This window comes from Benincasa hispida, chromosome 3 (genome assembly GCF_027475165.1).
Source record: "Benincasa hispida cultivar pf3 chromosome 3, pf3_genome.v1.1, whole genome shotgun sequence".
Classification (NCBI taxonomy): domain Eukaryota; kingdom Viridiplantae; phylum Streptophyta; class Magnoliopsida; order Cucurbitales; family Cucurbitaceae; genus Benincasa; species Benincasa hispida.
In genome coordinates, this window is record NC_143480.1 from 29,966,546 (window position 1) to 29,984,377 (window position 17,832).

The window sequence follows — 17,832 nt, forward strand, 5'->3', positions numbered from 1 at the left end:
ATAAAATAAAATTTATTAATGAGAATGTGTACAAAAAGTTTACAAACTACTAAATCACCGGAAGAATTAGGACACTAATCCCAACAATCTCCCACTTATCTTAATGCCTCGGGAGACTAATGTACAATACATAAAAACAATATAATAAACTAGAGCATACTCTTTATACCCCATTATCATCTCCTACTTGCCCTAGACAAGGTGCTGCATGTCCTGTAGACCTAGACTCTCTAGATGACCCTCGAACACTTTGGCCATGAGAGCCTAAAAGGATCAGCAACATTGTGCTCCAACACGATCTTTGTGACTATCACATCACCGCGATGCACAATCTCCCTGATAAAATGATACTTCCATTCAATATACTTGCCTTTTCAGTGACTTCAAGGTTCCTTTGAATTTGTCACAGCTCCACTGTTATCACAATAGAATGTGATCGGCAAAGACATATTTGGAACAACTTCCAAATCTATAAAGAACTTCCTAAGCCAAACAACATCTTTAGCAGCTTCACAAGCGGCTACGTATTTGTCTTCCATTGTAGAGTCCGTGATGCATCCTTGCTTGACGTTTCGCCAAACTACAGCACCTCCATTTAGAGTTAACACTGACCCTGATTTCGATTTTCGAGAACCTCTACCAGTCTGAAAGTTAGAGTTTTTGTATCCTATAAGGATGAAATCCTTATCTCTATACACGAGCATATAGTCTCTCGTTCTCCGAAGATACTTGAGAATCGTTTTGACTGTCGTCCAGTGATCTAATCCTGAATTGGATTGATATCGATTGACAATCGCTACTGCATAGCAAATGTCAGGTCTAGTATATAACATTTCATATATGAGGCTTCCAACAGCGGAAGCATAGGGAATCAATTTCATTTCTTCAACCGCTTAAGGTGCCTTAGGACACTGTTTCTTAGACAAAATAATTCCATGCCTGAAGGGTAATAAACCCCTTTTAGAATTCTGCTTCGAGTACCTGATCAACATCTTGTCAATGTACGATGCCTGAGACAAGGCCAACCTCTTATTCTTACGATCCCTAATGATCTGGATCCCTAGAACATACAGCGCCTCTCCCAAACCTTTCATTTGGAATTAGGTGGCTAGCCACTTTTTAATCTCAATCAAAAAACCCATATCATTCCCAATGAGCAGGATATCATCCACATACAGCACCAGGAAAGCAACTGAGTTTTTGATGATTTTCTTGTAAACACAAGGCTCATCAACATTTTGATCAAAGCCAAATGATTTAATCGCACAATCAAATCGAATGTTCCATGATCTAAATGCTTGTTTCAGCTCATAAATGGACCTATTAAGCTTGCAAACTTTTTGCTCTTGATCTAGAATAATGAATCCCTCTGGTAGAGCCATGTAGATGGTCTCCTCAAGATTACCATTCAGAAAGACAATCTTGACGTCCATTTGTCATATCTCATAATCATAAAATGTAGCTATAGACAGGAGAATCCTAATAGACTCCAACATGACAACAAGTGAGAAAGTTTCCTTATAGTCCACTCTCTCAATTTGGGTATAACCCTTTGCCACGAGTCTAGCCTTAAAGATCTGCACCTTTCCATCTACACGTCGTTTTCTTTTATAGATCCATTTACACCCTATAGGTTTTATCCCATCAGACCGATCCACAACTTCCCAGACAAAATTGAAGTACATAGACTCAATTTCCTGATTCATGGCTTTAATCCATTCATCTTTGTCAGCATCCTCCATTGCTTGCTTATAAGACAATGGATCCTTAATTCCATCATCAGACATGATGTTTTGGGCTTCAGTCAAACCCATGTAGTGTTCCAGTGGCTTCGCAACCCTCCCACTACGTTGAGGCAGTCTCAACTCTTGAGATGGTTGACTAGATGAACCGACATTAACAACTCTTGTTGATCTATCAGCTTGTTCAACAACTCTTGTTGAACTCTCAGTAGTCTCACTAGAAATCTCATGTAAAACAAGCTTGCTCTATGGCTTATGATCCCTGATGTGGTCTTCTTCTAAGAAGATAGTATTTTTCGACACAAACACTTTATTCTCACTCGAATTATAGAAGTATCCACCTCTCGTTTCCTTGGGGTAGCCTACAAAGAGGCAAACTTTCGAAAGCGGTTTCAACTTCTTAGGGTTAGCCACAAGAAGTGGACCGGACATCCCCAAATCCTGAAGTGGCGTAAACTACCTTTACGGCCTCTCCACAACTCAAAAGGTGTTTCAGAAACACTCTTCGAGGGAACGTTGTTCAAAATATAACATGCAGTCTCCACTGAAAATCCCAAAAATGAGTCTGGAAGATAAGCATCATAGACCAAACCATGTCCAATAGGGTTTTGTTTCTCCGTTTTGATACACCATTCTACTGAGGTGTACCTGGGGCCGAGAGTTGGGACGTGATTCCATGTTCTATCATATAGTTGTAGAATGCTGAGTCCATATACTCTCCACCACGATCAGATCGTAGTGTTTTTATCTTCTTACCTAACAAGTTTTCAACTTCAGCCTTATACTCCTTGAACTTTTCAAGAGCATCAGACTTACGTTGCATTAGGTATAGATACCCATACTCGAATAATCATCTATGAAAGAGATGAACTAATCATACCCACCTCGAGCTCTAACACTCATCGAACCACAGAGGTCTGAATGTATAAGCTCCAAGATTTTCTTGGCTCTATAATCTTTTCCAGTAAAAGGTCGTTTGATCATCTTGCCTTCAAGGCATGATTCACATACTGGCAAGGAGTTTTCTTCTAAACCATTTACAAGTCCACATTTTACCAACTTCTCAATCCTATTGAGGTTTATGTGACCTAATCTTAGATGCCAAAGATGGGTGTTTTCCTTAAGAGAAACCTTTGGTCTTTTTGTAGTTGTTGCTGTTTTGAACATTTCAATATTATGCAAGGCTTTTATGACTAATGACCTTAGTACATATAGGTTATTTTCAATCGAACCAAAACCAATCTCCATACCATTCTTGAAAATAAACACTTTATTCTCAGAAAAGGAGACGGTATAACATTGTTCAGTCAGACAAGAAACTGAGATTAAGTTCCTCTTGATATGTGGAACTACAAAAACATTATCCAAAACAAATAACATTTCTTTTCCAAAAATAACATCAGCCTACCTACAGCAACAGCTGAGACAACCTCACCAGTATCAACTCTAAAGAGTCATCTCTTCATCTTCCAACATTGTCTAGGAACTAAATCCTTGGTAGGAAGAACTTACGTGATTAGTAGCACCTAAATCAAGTATCCAGGTAGGATCATCATTCTCTACCAAACACATCTCAAAGAAAAATAAATCACATGTACTGTCTTTAGACTTCTTTCTCTTCTAGAGAGTAGGGATCAGTATCAGAACCTAAATAATCTCCAAGTTCTATTTTAGAGAATTTCTCGTCGATGAACTTCATCAGAATCAGCAACAATTGTTTTCTCTTTTAGTCCCTTGACATTCAAGAAAAACTGAGGTTATCTTGGGAACTGACACTACTGGTTTCTTGGTCATCCATCCCTTTTTGCTCAAAAAGTGAGAACTGGCGTTCAAACAATTCTTGCAACAAGTCCATGATCTTACTGCAATGACCATGTTCTCAACCCTTTTGGCCAATGCAGGGTTCAGTCCTTGGTAGAATATTTCAATCTGTAAGTAGTCTGGTAAGCCGTTATGTAGGCAGTCTCTTACCATCCTCTTAAACCTCGCCCAAGCGTCACTAAGCGATTCGTCAATTTCTTGTTCAAAATTCATAATTAACTTCCTCCTTCTTGCGTTCTCTGTTGGAGGGAAGTATTTCTTCATGAACATTTCCACGACTTGTTCCATGAAGTTATCTCTACCAGTTTGAGGGAATAAGTCCATTTTCATGCCTAGTCATACAACGAAAATGGAAACAAAGTTAATCGAACTTCCTCGATAGAGATATTAGGGAACACAAAAGTGTTGTAGACCTCTATGAAACTTCGAAGGTGGGCGTGCGGGTCCTCGCAACGCCTTCCACCAAACTGTCTGGCAGTATGGATCATCTGCAGCATCACCATCTTCATTTTGAATCTCGATCCATCAAGAGCGGGCCTCATGATTCCTAGGAAAAAATCGTAGAAGTTATTCGATGCATAGTCTCGAATGGGCCTATTGCGGTTGTTCGCCAATAGGATGGAACTCGCCATGACATTATTTTCATTTGGTGCTCCATTTCCAAGTTGTTCCGCCATGTTATCTTTCTCTTGTTGTTGTTGTTGGCAGCTATCTCTCAGTCTTCGTCAGAACGTTCTTTCAATCTCTGGGTCGTAATGCGCTAGAGATTGAAAGCTGCAAAGAAAATCAGAAAATTACCGTTAGCACACTGTATTTCCGAAGTCCCCGGCAACAGCGCCAAAAACTTGTTACGTTATTTTATGCAATGAAATAATGGAGTGGAATGCGTTGATGGAAAATGCGTTGTGCAAACAAGTTTTCTTAGCAGGACCTAAGTATAAACCCTACTAAGTTTCCTGGTAAGCCCAGGGTCGAACTCAGGGACTAAGGAAAACAATATGCGGCAGTAATTTTTAAATCACTTTGCAGTAACAATAAATCAAGAGTTGGTTGGTTTGTCGTTTACAATATAAAAAGTATGCGGTGGATTTGAGATAAAAGTAATTATGCGATAGATACACTGAGTATATGGTGGAAGGGGTTGAGAAGGTCTTTAGTTAGTGTTTCCCGAGAATGCGATCATGCTACACTCATGCAACAGCAAATCATTTTCCAATGCAAATACGGTGACTCCTAATTTTAGGACGCATGCGATGAATGTGATAGTGCCTATAGAGCTTATTCCTAAGTCTCTACTTTTTGCCTATGCGATGATGCAAGATGCACATAAGGACAAGGTGACCGCATAAAATCATAACCTATCTCTAGGATGCATGCGATGTGTTAATAGCAAACAGAGCTTATTCCTAAGCTTCTATCTCTTGATTATGCGTTTCTAATCTGACTTTCTCAAGCCTAGATTCTAACCTGACTTTTCCAAGCCTAGATTCTATCCTTAGACTACCCTCCCGAGTATCTCTAATGGATGAACGATGCATACATAATACAAGATAATCGCATAGAATGAAGATCCCAGGTTATGCTAGTTAAGTGCTTCTCAACCTATTCGAAAAATTTAGCTACTCATGCGTATTGTACAGAGAGTGAACAGATATAAAGATACAATTCCATTTATATAAATAAGTTCATAGTACAAAATGACAATGGAAATAAGGGTAAAGAGCCTGGTAGTAATTCCTAGCTTCCCAAGGCTTCTACACTATTATATCTATTCTACTCAAAAGATGTTCTTGCTTCCGCAAGAGTTGGCCCTCACTCTGATCTCGACGCTCCCAACACTCTTCCAAGTTCACCGGAACGATCTCTCAGTATAATCTCCCTTTGCTCGCTTCCACATTCTAAGTAAAAGAAAATTATGAACAAGGCTACTTCTATCTAAGGGGAAAATTGTCTAACTGAACGAACTCCTTTACTGAATGTGGCCTTCGGTATTTATAGAGCTTCAGGGTGAAAGGCTTCTTCTCTCTTATGATTACACTGATGGGATGGCATTAATTCTCTGTCTGATGCGCCGAATATTTGTCATTGAAAAGTTGAGTGTACTTGCTAGAGTAGATCGTTAACGTCTTATTAACTTAATTCGGAATCGACCGTCATCAGCTTTCTGTTCCATCGTTATTTATTATGCTTTTCACCCAAATGTGCCCACCATGATACACCGGCTCTATGCGGCAATCTTCTTGAGTAGATATTCACGAATGCAAATGATCGCATAGCCTTACGTCAATGCAATCTCTTAATGTGCTCGGACGTTAATTTCTTTGGATCACATTTCTTCCTTGCATCAACGCATTTTCTGCACAAAAATACATAAGTTAGCTGTTTTAATGCAATGGACACATGCGATCGCAATGTTGTGAACTTAATGCTTTTGGACGCAATATTGTATATGTTTATCAACACAATCCTACATGGTTTTATAACTTTGCGCTGTAATAACGTGCATTTCTGCCCGTTATCACACCCCCAAATTTAAACAATGTTTATCCTCAAGCATAAGCTAAAGATTTTCTTTAGAAAGTCGATCGCCTTCTCTTTCCTAGATTTCTCAAGGATGCCTTATTCAAATCCTATACACTAAAATCTCTCTTCCTAAAATATTTCTAAAGTTTAGGGACCGCAAATTTTACTTTCAAAAAGACTTTACTAGATTCTAGGGTATTGCATGATTTATTTCATAAAAAAAAAAAAAAAAAAAAAAAAAAAAAAAAAAAAACTTTTTTTACTAGGGTGTTTTCAAATGATTTTTATCATTGCATATTTTAGACATATAATAATTTTTTTTTATGACCTTGTGCTGATCCAAGTGCCTAGCCTTCGTTTTGGCTTGCCCTCACATGTGTCATGCGGATATCCAAGTACAAGTAAGGCGCTCTTTCTCAATCTAAACTCATGCCTATTTGGCAGCGGAGTTGCGATCATTTATTTATGTGTTGATCACAATTCCTACCTTCGTTTTGGCTTGCCCCCACATGTGTCATGTAGACATCCAACTACAAGTAGGATCCAATCACAACGTTATGATGATTTTTTTATATAAGACTAAAAATAGCAAGGTCGAAAAAATGAATACCACACCCCAAATTTAAAATGCGATAATGTCCTCATTGCTAAAAGATTGAAAGAAGTCATGCGATGCTCTTAAGAAGTTTCATAAAGAGTCAGTTTGAAAGAAAACTAGCAAACCCTTAACTTCTAGAAATATTTCATGAGGTGACTGTCCTAAAATTAAGTTGATTCTAGTATATACGAAAAAAATAGAAGCATGCGTTTCATCATTGAAATCATAATTGGAAAAGAGAAATCATGCAGTGACTTACTAAATTGATCAATGTTAAATGATTGCGCCAACCAAAGAGGATGGGTGATAAAATTTTCAAAATTAAAATGCGATGCGATAGTGCAAAATTTGGAATAAAGTGAAGGAAAGATATAACCCCCAAATTTGCGTTGTCGCCCGCATTATTGTGGACGCATCCTGCTTTGCGGCGATTTGCTTTCTTTTTATTGTGATGATGAAATAAAGTAGTTGCATCTTCGTATAGTACCTCCGCAATCGTTCACCTCAATCGTTGCAAAAAAAACATTGAGGGGGTCAAAAACAAAAAGAAAGTTAACACAAATCGTTTACCACGATCGTTCAATACAATCACATTTTTTTTCATGCAAATATAAAGATAAAGATAAACAAATATACGATAACAGTTAAAAGACAAGTAATGAAAATTCATGAAGCATTGATATAAAAAGGATATTTCAAAAGGAATGTGTCCCTAATGAGTTTGAGTCGCATAGTAACGCAGGGACTGCTTAATTCAAGCTGGACTTTTTACGTCCACGGCGGCTTCTTCTTCTTTTCTCGGTCTTCTGGGATCTTGACTGCCTTAATCCAGAGCTTTTCTCTATTGATGTTCATTATGATTTCCCCCTTGCGCACATGATTTTAAGCGCGACCGGTCGAGAGGAATGGTCGTCTCAATATGATGGGTGCATCTTCGTCTGCTTTATAATCCAAAATGATGAAGTCTGCCGGCAGATGAATTTGTCAATTAAAATTGCGACATCTTTCAACTCTACCTCGGGATGTATTCGGGATCTGTTCGCAAGTAGGAGAGTCTTCGTCGTGGGCGTGAGTTTACCCATATTCAATCGTTTGAAGATTGATAGCGGCATTATGTTTATACTCGCCCCAAGATTGCAACCCGATTGTCTCCAAATGGAAATTTTCTATCATGGTTTGACCTCTACATTGCAGATGGCTGCTAACGCAGCAGCAGCTGGAGGTCTGCTCAACAAGACATATGACGAGGCGAAAAATATACTTGATCGCATTTCAAAGAGTCATGAAGACTGGAGAGAAAGCGATCAACGATTGAGAATTAAAGATAGTGACGCAAATAATGGGGCCATCGCATCCCTACAAAACCAAATGAATGTGATGATGAATTTCATAGAAGGAACCGCAATCAACAGCCCAGGAATGCATATGGGGAAAGTCAACGCGATCGATCAAACGAGCACAAGTTGTGCCACTTGTGGAGAAGGTCATCCAATGGAAGAATGTCCGAGGAACCCACAGTCTGTTTATTTCCTGAAGAATAATAATTTTTCCAATACTTACAACCCTGGATGGAGAAACCACCCTAACTTTGTATGGAAAAATCAACAACAAAATTTTCAACCAATGGCGTAAAAAGAAGGACCGCTAGGATTTTTCCCACGAATATACGGTCAACCACAAAATCAAGCTAGTACTTCGCAGGTGCCGCAATCTTCATCTCTGGAGAGCTTATTGAAGCAGTATATTAGAAGAATGAAACAGTACTCTAGAATCAAACGACGTTTATCCGCAATCTTGAAATTTAGATAGGACAAATTGCGAGCGAACTCAAAAGTAGACTGCAAGGGGCATTGTCGAGTTCGACAGAGCTCCCACGCAACCCAGGGAGTATGAGAAAGAAGCAATGTCAAGTTGTGACTTTGCGAAGTGGAAAGACAGTGGCGGGAGAGAAAAAGGAGCCAAGCCAGACTATTCCAGTTGCGATGGAACCATAGACCCCGCTGACTCAAGAGGAACTAGAAGAACAAGAGACGATGGAACCAGAAATTGCGTCCACTTCTAAGCTGATAGAGCAGGAAACTGTGAAAATACAGCTGCCACCATTCCCCCAGAGACTTAAGAAGAAGAAAAATGATGAAGTGCAATATAATTGTTTCATGGACATGCCGAAACAATTACATATCAACATCCTTTTCATTGAAGTGATTGAACAAATGCCAAAGTATATGAAGTTTCTGAAGGACATAGTGATGAAGAAAAGGAGCACAGGTAAGTTCGCAACGGTGGCATTAATGCAAAGATCAAAAACCATAATTCCACCGAAAATGTGCGACCCCGGAAGTTTCATAATACCCTGCTCAATTCGAGGGATATATATTGGTCAAGCGCTTTACGATCTCGGGGCCAGTATAAACTTAATGCCCCTTTCAATTTTTAAGCAGCTGAATGTGGGGAAGTGGCACACGACGGTGACTCTCCAGCTAGCTAACAGGTTCCTTGTTCATCCAGAAGGAAAGGTGAAAGATGTCTTGGTCTCGATTGACAAATTTATCTTACCAGCAGACTTCATCATCCTTGATTATGAAGCGGACAAGTGTGTACCCATCATTCTGGGACGACCATTTTTATCCACTGGTCGTGCTCAGATTGATGTGTACAAAGGAGAGATCACACTGAGCGAGAACAGAAAGAAGATTAGGTTTGATATTATCAGAGCCATGAAGTACCCGGAAGAAGAAGACCTAACAAATTCCGACAATGAACCCAGTTTGTATGAACAAGAAAAGTTTGAAGATGACTAAAGAAGAAAAAATGACGATGAATGAAGAGAAAAAAGCACAAAAGCCATCTTTGGAACAATCACCCTCAGTAGAACTGAAAAACCTTGCCAAACCACCTGAAGTATTCTTATTTGGGGCAAAATGAAACGCTACCAGTAATAATTTCCTTTGCACTTCAAGAAGACCAAGAGAATGCACTGTTGAGCATTCTGAAAAAGTACATAAAAGCAATAGGCTGAACACTAGCAGACATTAGAGGTATTAGCCCCCCATATTGCATGCACAGGATTTGTCTCGAGGAAAATAAAAAAGGATCGATCGAACATCAACACAGACTCAACCCTGCGATGAAGGAGGTCGTAAAAAAGGAGATAATCAAATGGTTGTACACAGACATTATCTATCCAATCGTCGATAGCACGTGGGTAAGCCCCGTGCAACCAAAGAAAGGAGGGATGACGGTAGTCCTAAATGGAAATAATGAATTAATACCAATGAAGACCGTCATTGGCTGGTGAATCTACATGGACTATCGCAAACTGAATGCAACGACGAAGAAGGATCATTTCCCCTTGCCTTTTATTGACAAGATGCTAGACCGCATAGCAGGAAATGATTACTACTTCTTTTTGGATGGATATGCAGGCTACAACCAAATCATGATTGCTCCTGAAGATCAAGAGAAAACCACATTCACCTGCCCCTATGGAACATTTGTGTTTTGATGCATGCTGTTCGGCTTATGAAATCCAAGCACATTCCAGAGGTGTACGATGGCAATCTTTCTGAGTATCTTGAAGATTCAGTAGAAATTTTCATGGACGACTTCTCGGTGTACGAGCAAACATACAAAGTCTATCTCAATAATCTAGAGAAGATACTGAGGAGATTGAAGAGACAAACCTTGTGCTGAACTGGGAGAAGTGCCACTTCATGGTGAGGGAAGGTATTGTGCTCGGGCACAAATTCTCCAAGGACGAGCTGTAGGGGGATAAGGCGAAGATTGAGGCCATTGAAAAGCTCCCACCTCCAGCAAATGTGAAGGCTGTTAGGAGCTTCTTGGGACATGTAGGCTTTTATCGACGTTTTGTGAAGGACTTTTCGAACATTGCACGACCACTGAGTGCATTACTGGAGGCAGAAAGAACGTTTGACTTTGATGAACAATGCCTCAACACATTCAAAATACTGAAGAGCACATTAATAACTGCACTTGTGTTGATCGCACCGGACTGGACACAGGCCTTTGAACTAATGTGCGATGCAAGCGGTTATGTGATGGAGGCGGTGCTGGCACAAAAGAAGAAAACAATGCTACACCCCATCGCATATGTGAGTAAAACCTTGAACCCTGCCCAAATGAATTACACTACCACAGAAAAAGAACTGCTTGCGGTGATCTTTATGCTGGAGAAATTCAGAGCTTACTTGCTGGGATCCAAAGTGATTGTTCACACCGACCACTCGACAATCAAATATTTGATGACAAAGAAGGATGCAAAGCCGAGATTGATTCTTTGGGTTCTCCTCCTTCAAGAATTCAACATGGAAATCATTGATCGTAAAGGGACAGAGAACCAGGTTGTGGACCACCTATTAAGATTAGAAAATCCAGAAGACGACCACAACCAGTCGGAGGTGAACGCAACTTTCCCAGATGAGAGTTGTTTAAAATTGAAGAGTTACCATGGTATGAAGACGTGGTCAATTTCCTAGTTTGTGAACAATTTCCTGAGAACTACATGACAATGGGCAGAAATGCACGTTATCATAGTGCTAAGTTCTTAAACAATGAGGGATTGCATTGATGAAATATGTTAAATTGCGTCCATTATGAATAAATTCAATAATATTTCGGTCGCATGCGTCCAATGCAGTAGAATAGTTGATCTTTATATTTTTGTGCAGAATATATGTTAACACAGTGCAAAGATTGCGATCATAGAAATTCATTAGTCAAGCGCAACTTCACCGCAAGGCCTTGCGTTGATCGTGGTCGAACACATTCGCCCGAGGAGGATCGCCGCAACTTGGTTAGCGCAACATGGTGGGTGCATCCAGGTGAAAGGATAATTAAGAGCGATGAGACAGAAAGCTGATGACAGTCAGATCCAAATTAAGTTGATAGTTGATAACAGTCACAAAATACATTCAGCTTTATCGGTGACAATTATCCGGCGCATCAGTCAAGAATTAAAGCTGTCCCATCTGTACAACCAGGAGAGAGAAGCTGCCTTTCACCATGGATGCTCTATAACTACCAAGGGAATTCTTTAGAGAAGGGGTTTACCACGTTCACCACTTTTACAATCTCTTGTCCTAGTTCGCACGTCTTCGTTTTTAGTTCTCTTTCATCTTAAGGCGGACGCGAGGGAGAAAGTTGTGCCGGTACATCGTTCCAGTAAGCTTGGGAGAGCACTGGAAGCTCCAAAGATAGAGAGAGGGTCGATGCCTTCGGAAGCAGGAATATCTTTAGATCAGAATAAAGATTCCAGTGTAAAAAGCCTCGGTCAGCAAGGAAATGTTACCAGGCTCTCTACCTTAAACATCCATTGGCATTTTGTACTCAACTCATTTATAAGAATGAAATTTCTTTCTCTATATCTGTTCACTCTCTGTGATTCACGCATGAATAGCTAAATCAGTTGAATGGGTTGAGAAGCATTTAGCTAGCACACTAGGGAATCTTCATTCTTTGTGATTATCTTGTTTATGTATGCTTCATTCATCCATTAGAGATGCTTGAGAGGGTAGTCTAAGGACAGGATCTAGACTTGGGAAGGTCAGGTTAGAATCTAGATTTGGAAGAACCAGATTAGAATGCATAAACAAGAGATAGTGCTTAGGAATGAACTCTATTTGTTATTAACGCATCGCATGCATCTTAGTGATAAGATATGATTGTATGCGGTCACCTTGCTTTCATGCATTTGCATCAACACATAGGACAAGAGTAGAGACTCAGGGATAAGCTCTATGGATACTTTGCATTCAACACATGCATCCTAGACTTAGGAGCATTGCATTTACATTGGGAAATGATTTACTGTGCATAGTTGTAACATGATCGCATAGTCTGACACATGCCCGAGTAACGCTAGCTAAAGATCTTCTCAACCCGTTCATCGCATACTCATTGCATCTATCATCGCAAATGTCTTTCTCAAATCCGTCGCATTTATTTATTTCTTTTTCATCAACGCAAACAACAAACCAAATACTTCATTTATTTACCTGGTTACCGCAAAGTTTTCATCAAAATTACCAACGCAATCTATTTTCACAAGTTCCTATGTTCGACCCTGGACTTACCAGGAAACTCAAGGGAATTTACACTTGAATTCTGTTGGGGAAACTTGAGTGCACAACGCAATCCATCAACGCATATCATCCGTATTTCGATTCAATAAAATAACGCATCATTACACAACCCATCAAAAGAGGCGGCTCAGACATGAATGTAAATCATATTATTGGGATGAGTCAAATCTTTATAAGAGAGGATCATATCAGATTTTGTGCCTATATGTACCAGACGTTGCTCACCAACGCATACTATCGCAATGCCATGACTCACCATATGGTGGACACTTTGGAGGCCAAGCACAGGAGCAAAGCTGTTACAAAGTGGATATTTTTGGCCAACTTTATTCAAGGACGCAAGAAACTATGCAATGAAATGCGACTGGTGCCAACGCATGGGAAACATTTCATGGAAGAATGCGATGCCCATGAATATCATCTTTGAATTGGAACTATTCGACGTCTAAGGCAAAGACTTCATGGGACCATTTCCACCATCAAATGGTCACAAATACATTCTATTAGCTGTCGACTATGTTTCCAAATGGGTAGAAGCGGTATCGTGCATCGCAAGCGATGTAGTGGTAGTCTCCAAGTTCCTAAGGAAGAATATTTTCACTCGTTTTAGCACTCCACGTGCCATAATAAGTGATGAAGACTCTCACTTTGTTAATAACATCATCAACAAATTGTTGCTCAAGTATAATATCCTCCATAAGGTAGCCACCGCATACCATCCACAAATAAATGGTCAAGCTGAAGTGTCCAATAGGGAAATCAAGCTGATATTAGAGAAGGTGGTGAAGCCTTCACGCAAAGATTGGGCAATGAAGTTGGACGATGCCTTGTGGGCATACAGGACCACCTATAAGACACCTATAGGCATGTCTCATATGCGTTGGTGTTTGGAAAGGCATGCCACTTACCGCTTGAGTTGGAGCATAAAGCAATGTGGGTAGTGAAAAAGCTCAATTTTGATTTAAAGGCCGTAGGAGAGGCAAGGAAACTTCAGTTGGTCGAGCTTGATGAATGGAGAACTCAAGCATATGAGAATGGAAAAATTTACATGGAGCACGCAAAACATTGGCATGAAAAACAACTATGCAAGAAGAATCTCCAAGTTTGACAGAAGGTTTTGTTATACAATTTGTGGCTACGACTCTTTCCCAGTAAATTAAAGTCACGCTGGTCTGGACCCTTTATAATCAAATAAGTATTCTCGCATGGTGTGGTTGAATTGACTAATGAAGAAGAGACCTGCGCATTCAAGGTCAACGAAAAAAGAGTCAAGATGTATCATGGAGGTGACTTTCATTGGGAAAATACCTCTGTGGACTTGAGGGATCCCAAATAAAGAAAAATTGAGCAGTCCCTACATTGTCATGCGACAGAAACTCATCAGAGACGCAATTCTTTTGGAGTATCTTTTTCCTATCTTTGATTCATGAACTCACTCTACCTTTTTATATCTGTTATAATTTCTATATCCTTTTTACTCTTTGCATAAAAAAAAAAAAAAGAAAGAGAAAATTTTGGTAACTCTGTCGTTTATATTTTTGACCCTCTCAATGTTTTTTTGCAACGATCATGGTGCACGATTGCGGTGGAGCTACATGATAACTGAAAGACACGGTTAAGTCGTTCAGCCATCGCAATTAAAGAAATTGGTTCGCCGTAAAGAAGGATGCGATCACAAATGATGCGGGCGACAGAGGAAATTTTTGGGTTGTATCTTTCGTTGACTTTGTTTATTCCAAATTTTGCACTCTCGCATCTCATTTTTAACTTTGATAATTTTATCATCGCATCCTCTTCAGTCAGCGTAATCATTAGCATTGTTTTTCTATCCCAATTATGATTTCAATGATGAAACACATGCCTCTATTTCTTATCACATGTCCTAAAATCAACTTAATTTTAGAACAGTCAACTCATGAAATATTTCTAGAAGTTAGTGGTCCACCAACTTTCTTTCAAACTGACTTTTACGAAACCTCCTAAGAGCATCACATGAATTCTTTCAATCTTTCAGCAATGAGGCCATTGCTGCGTTTAAATTTGGGGGTGCGGTATTTATTTTCAACCTTGCTACTTTTAGATATCTAAAGAAAAAAATCATAATGTTGCGATCGGATCCTACTCGTAATTGGATGTTCGCATGACACCCCTGGGGGCAAGCCAAAACAAAGGTAGGAATTGTGATCAACGGATAAATAAAATGATCGCAACTCCGCTGTCAAATGGGCATGAGTTTAGACTGAGAAAGAGCGCCTTGCTCGTAGTTGGATGCTCGCATGACACCCGTGGGGGAAAACCAAAACAAAGGCTAGGCACTCGGGTCAGCACAAGGTCATAGAAAGAGTATCTAAACTATGCAAGGATAAAAATCATTTGAAAACACCCCAGTTGAGAAAAAAAAAGGTTTTTTTGAAATAAATCATGCGATGCCCTGGAAACAAGTAAAGTCTTTTTGAAGGATAAACTTGCGGTCCCAAAATTTTATAGATATTTTAAGAAAAGACCAGGATAGGAATGAAGGAGATTTTGGTTCATAGGATCTGAATAAGGCACCTCGAGAAATCTAGGAAAGAAAAAGGCTGACTCTCTAGAGAAAATCTTTAGTTTATGCTTGAGGACAAGCATTGTTTTAAATTTGGGGGTATGATAACGGGCAGAAATGCACGTTATACAATGAAAAAATATAAAACAATGTAGAATTGCGATGGTAAAAATATGTAAAATCGTGTCCAAAAGCATTAAGTTGAGAACATTGCGATCGCATGTGCCTGTCGCATTAAAGCAACTAATTTACGTATTTTGTGCAGGAAAATGCATTGGCACAAAGCAGAATTGCGATCCAAGGAATTCAACATCTGAGCGCAATAGAAGATTGCGACCATAAAGCTATGCGATTGTATGCGTTCGCGAAGATCTGCTCAAGAAGGTGGCCACATAGAGATAGTGCATCAAGGTGAACGCTTAATAAATCATGATGGGACAGAAAGCTGATGATGGTTAAATCCGAATTTAGTTGACGAGCCATGAATGGGTTTAGATCGCTCTGATTTCATAGTGATCGAAACATAAACATCATACATTGAACACATACAGTTATGCATATTAAACTCATTATTGGCCTGCTCAGAATACAAAAATCAATAAGGAAAAAGGTTCATACCAAATGAAGACTGTCTTCGTATGTCTGAACCCTCAGCAGCGGAAAACCTCCCACCAATCTACCGACACCCGGTGAGTATGTCGACTGTAACAACATGATCCGAACGTATACGAACAATGCAGCGGGGACTACACCACCATAAGAAAAACCAGGGTATCCTCGGTGTGAAAAACCCAAAGAGTAGGCTCTAGTGAGTTTGGTAGAGGACGAAGGAGAAGGTGTCGTGTAGACGATAAGCAAGTGGGAGATGAACTATGCTATAATATAGGAAAAACTGAACGATCGTTTAGGAAAGATGTATACGATCATTTAGAGAACACGTGAAGTAGACGAGCGAGCTTCTATCGTATAGGCTCTCGTGATTGCTTTCACAGATTCTCTTGGGCGCGGGCGAATACGAATGCACGATTAAAAATTAAAATGAAAACGATTTTCATTGTTTTAATCTGTCGGTTACCATAACCTTCGCAGCCTCACTTCCCACGTCCGACCGTGGATCAATCGGTTAATTAGAAATAATTAATCAATTAATTTAATTAATAAATATAATCATAATATATTTATATCCTATAGTTTGATATCATATATCTACTATAGTATTTTCTCCCCTACTTGATATAAATCATATTTATATCTAATTTTTTCCAAAATAATGTATCTCATACATTTAGCCAATAATATCATATATAATTAACCAGTCCAATTATATTATATATAATTGAACTTCCTTTTGTCATTTTGAACATTTCAAATTAACCCAAATACTAGTTCTCGACTTTATCCAAGCTACCTAGGTGAACTAATGAACCTGTGGCTCGAAGCTCCAACAGTACGTGAATAATTGACTAAACTCTTTAGCCACGAGATCCACCATCCGTTAACTGTCAGTGATTCCACTAAAGACCAAAAGTTGAACTCTTCTTACAACAGATATATTTCTATGTCCATCGGATATAACCAAGTATGAGTACGATGACCTTTCACAGATGCTCATAAGTACAGTTGGGCAAATTTACCGTTTTGCCACTATAGTTACATCTCACTTCTTAAGTATCACTGATTCCTCTAATGAACAATACAACATAGTCCAACTATGTGTGAACACCTCCCGGGTCAAGAGAAGGTGTGTGGCGCCAAATCGTTCAAACCCCGGAATCAGCCCTTAAGGGAGCCATCTATCTACTTACCTCTGCCTTGGGGAAGGAGTGAATTCCATCTTGTGTAGCTAAGTTCCCAACTCCCAAATCAGACGAATCCTCAAAATGTAGGTTTGAATCGGCGGCCTAGCCACTCGCACCTATACAAATCAAAGAACCGCCCTCAATGGCAGGAGTTCCCAACTCACTCACGGTTGAGGTCATGTTACCTATGGTCATCCTAGTGAAGTGAAGTCTGTCATGAACGGTGTTATATAACGAGATGTTAACACTACTCTTTGTATAGGACGCCCCCGCTCGCATGTCCCCAACACGAATGATCAGGATCAGACCATCTGTGATAAGTCACAGCACTTGTGACCATTCAACAAAGTCGGCCGCGTCCGTAGCATTACCAGGATAAGGTTTCCCTCCTTTATCCATTTACTACAGACCATTTTGGTTATCACTCAAGATATGAACCACTTGTATGTCACCACATACATGCTTGAGTCACATACAGATAACCAGGAATTTTATGTTTATTGGTTTGTGGTAAGGCAAATAAAAAAAAGAATCGAGCAAAACAACAAGATGTGAAGTAAATATCATATATTAACAATCACTGGTGTTTGTATATACTGTTTACAAACTATAGGACACGAAACTTTAGAGCATCATTGATGACATAAAATTTAATTCCTTATTATGCATGCACCGTGATGATAGATAATGTGCTTCAAGCTCATGT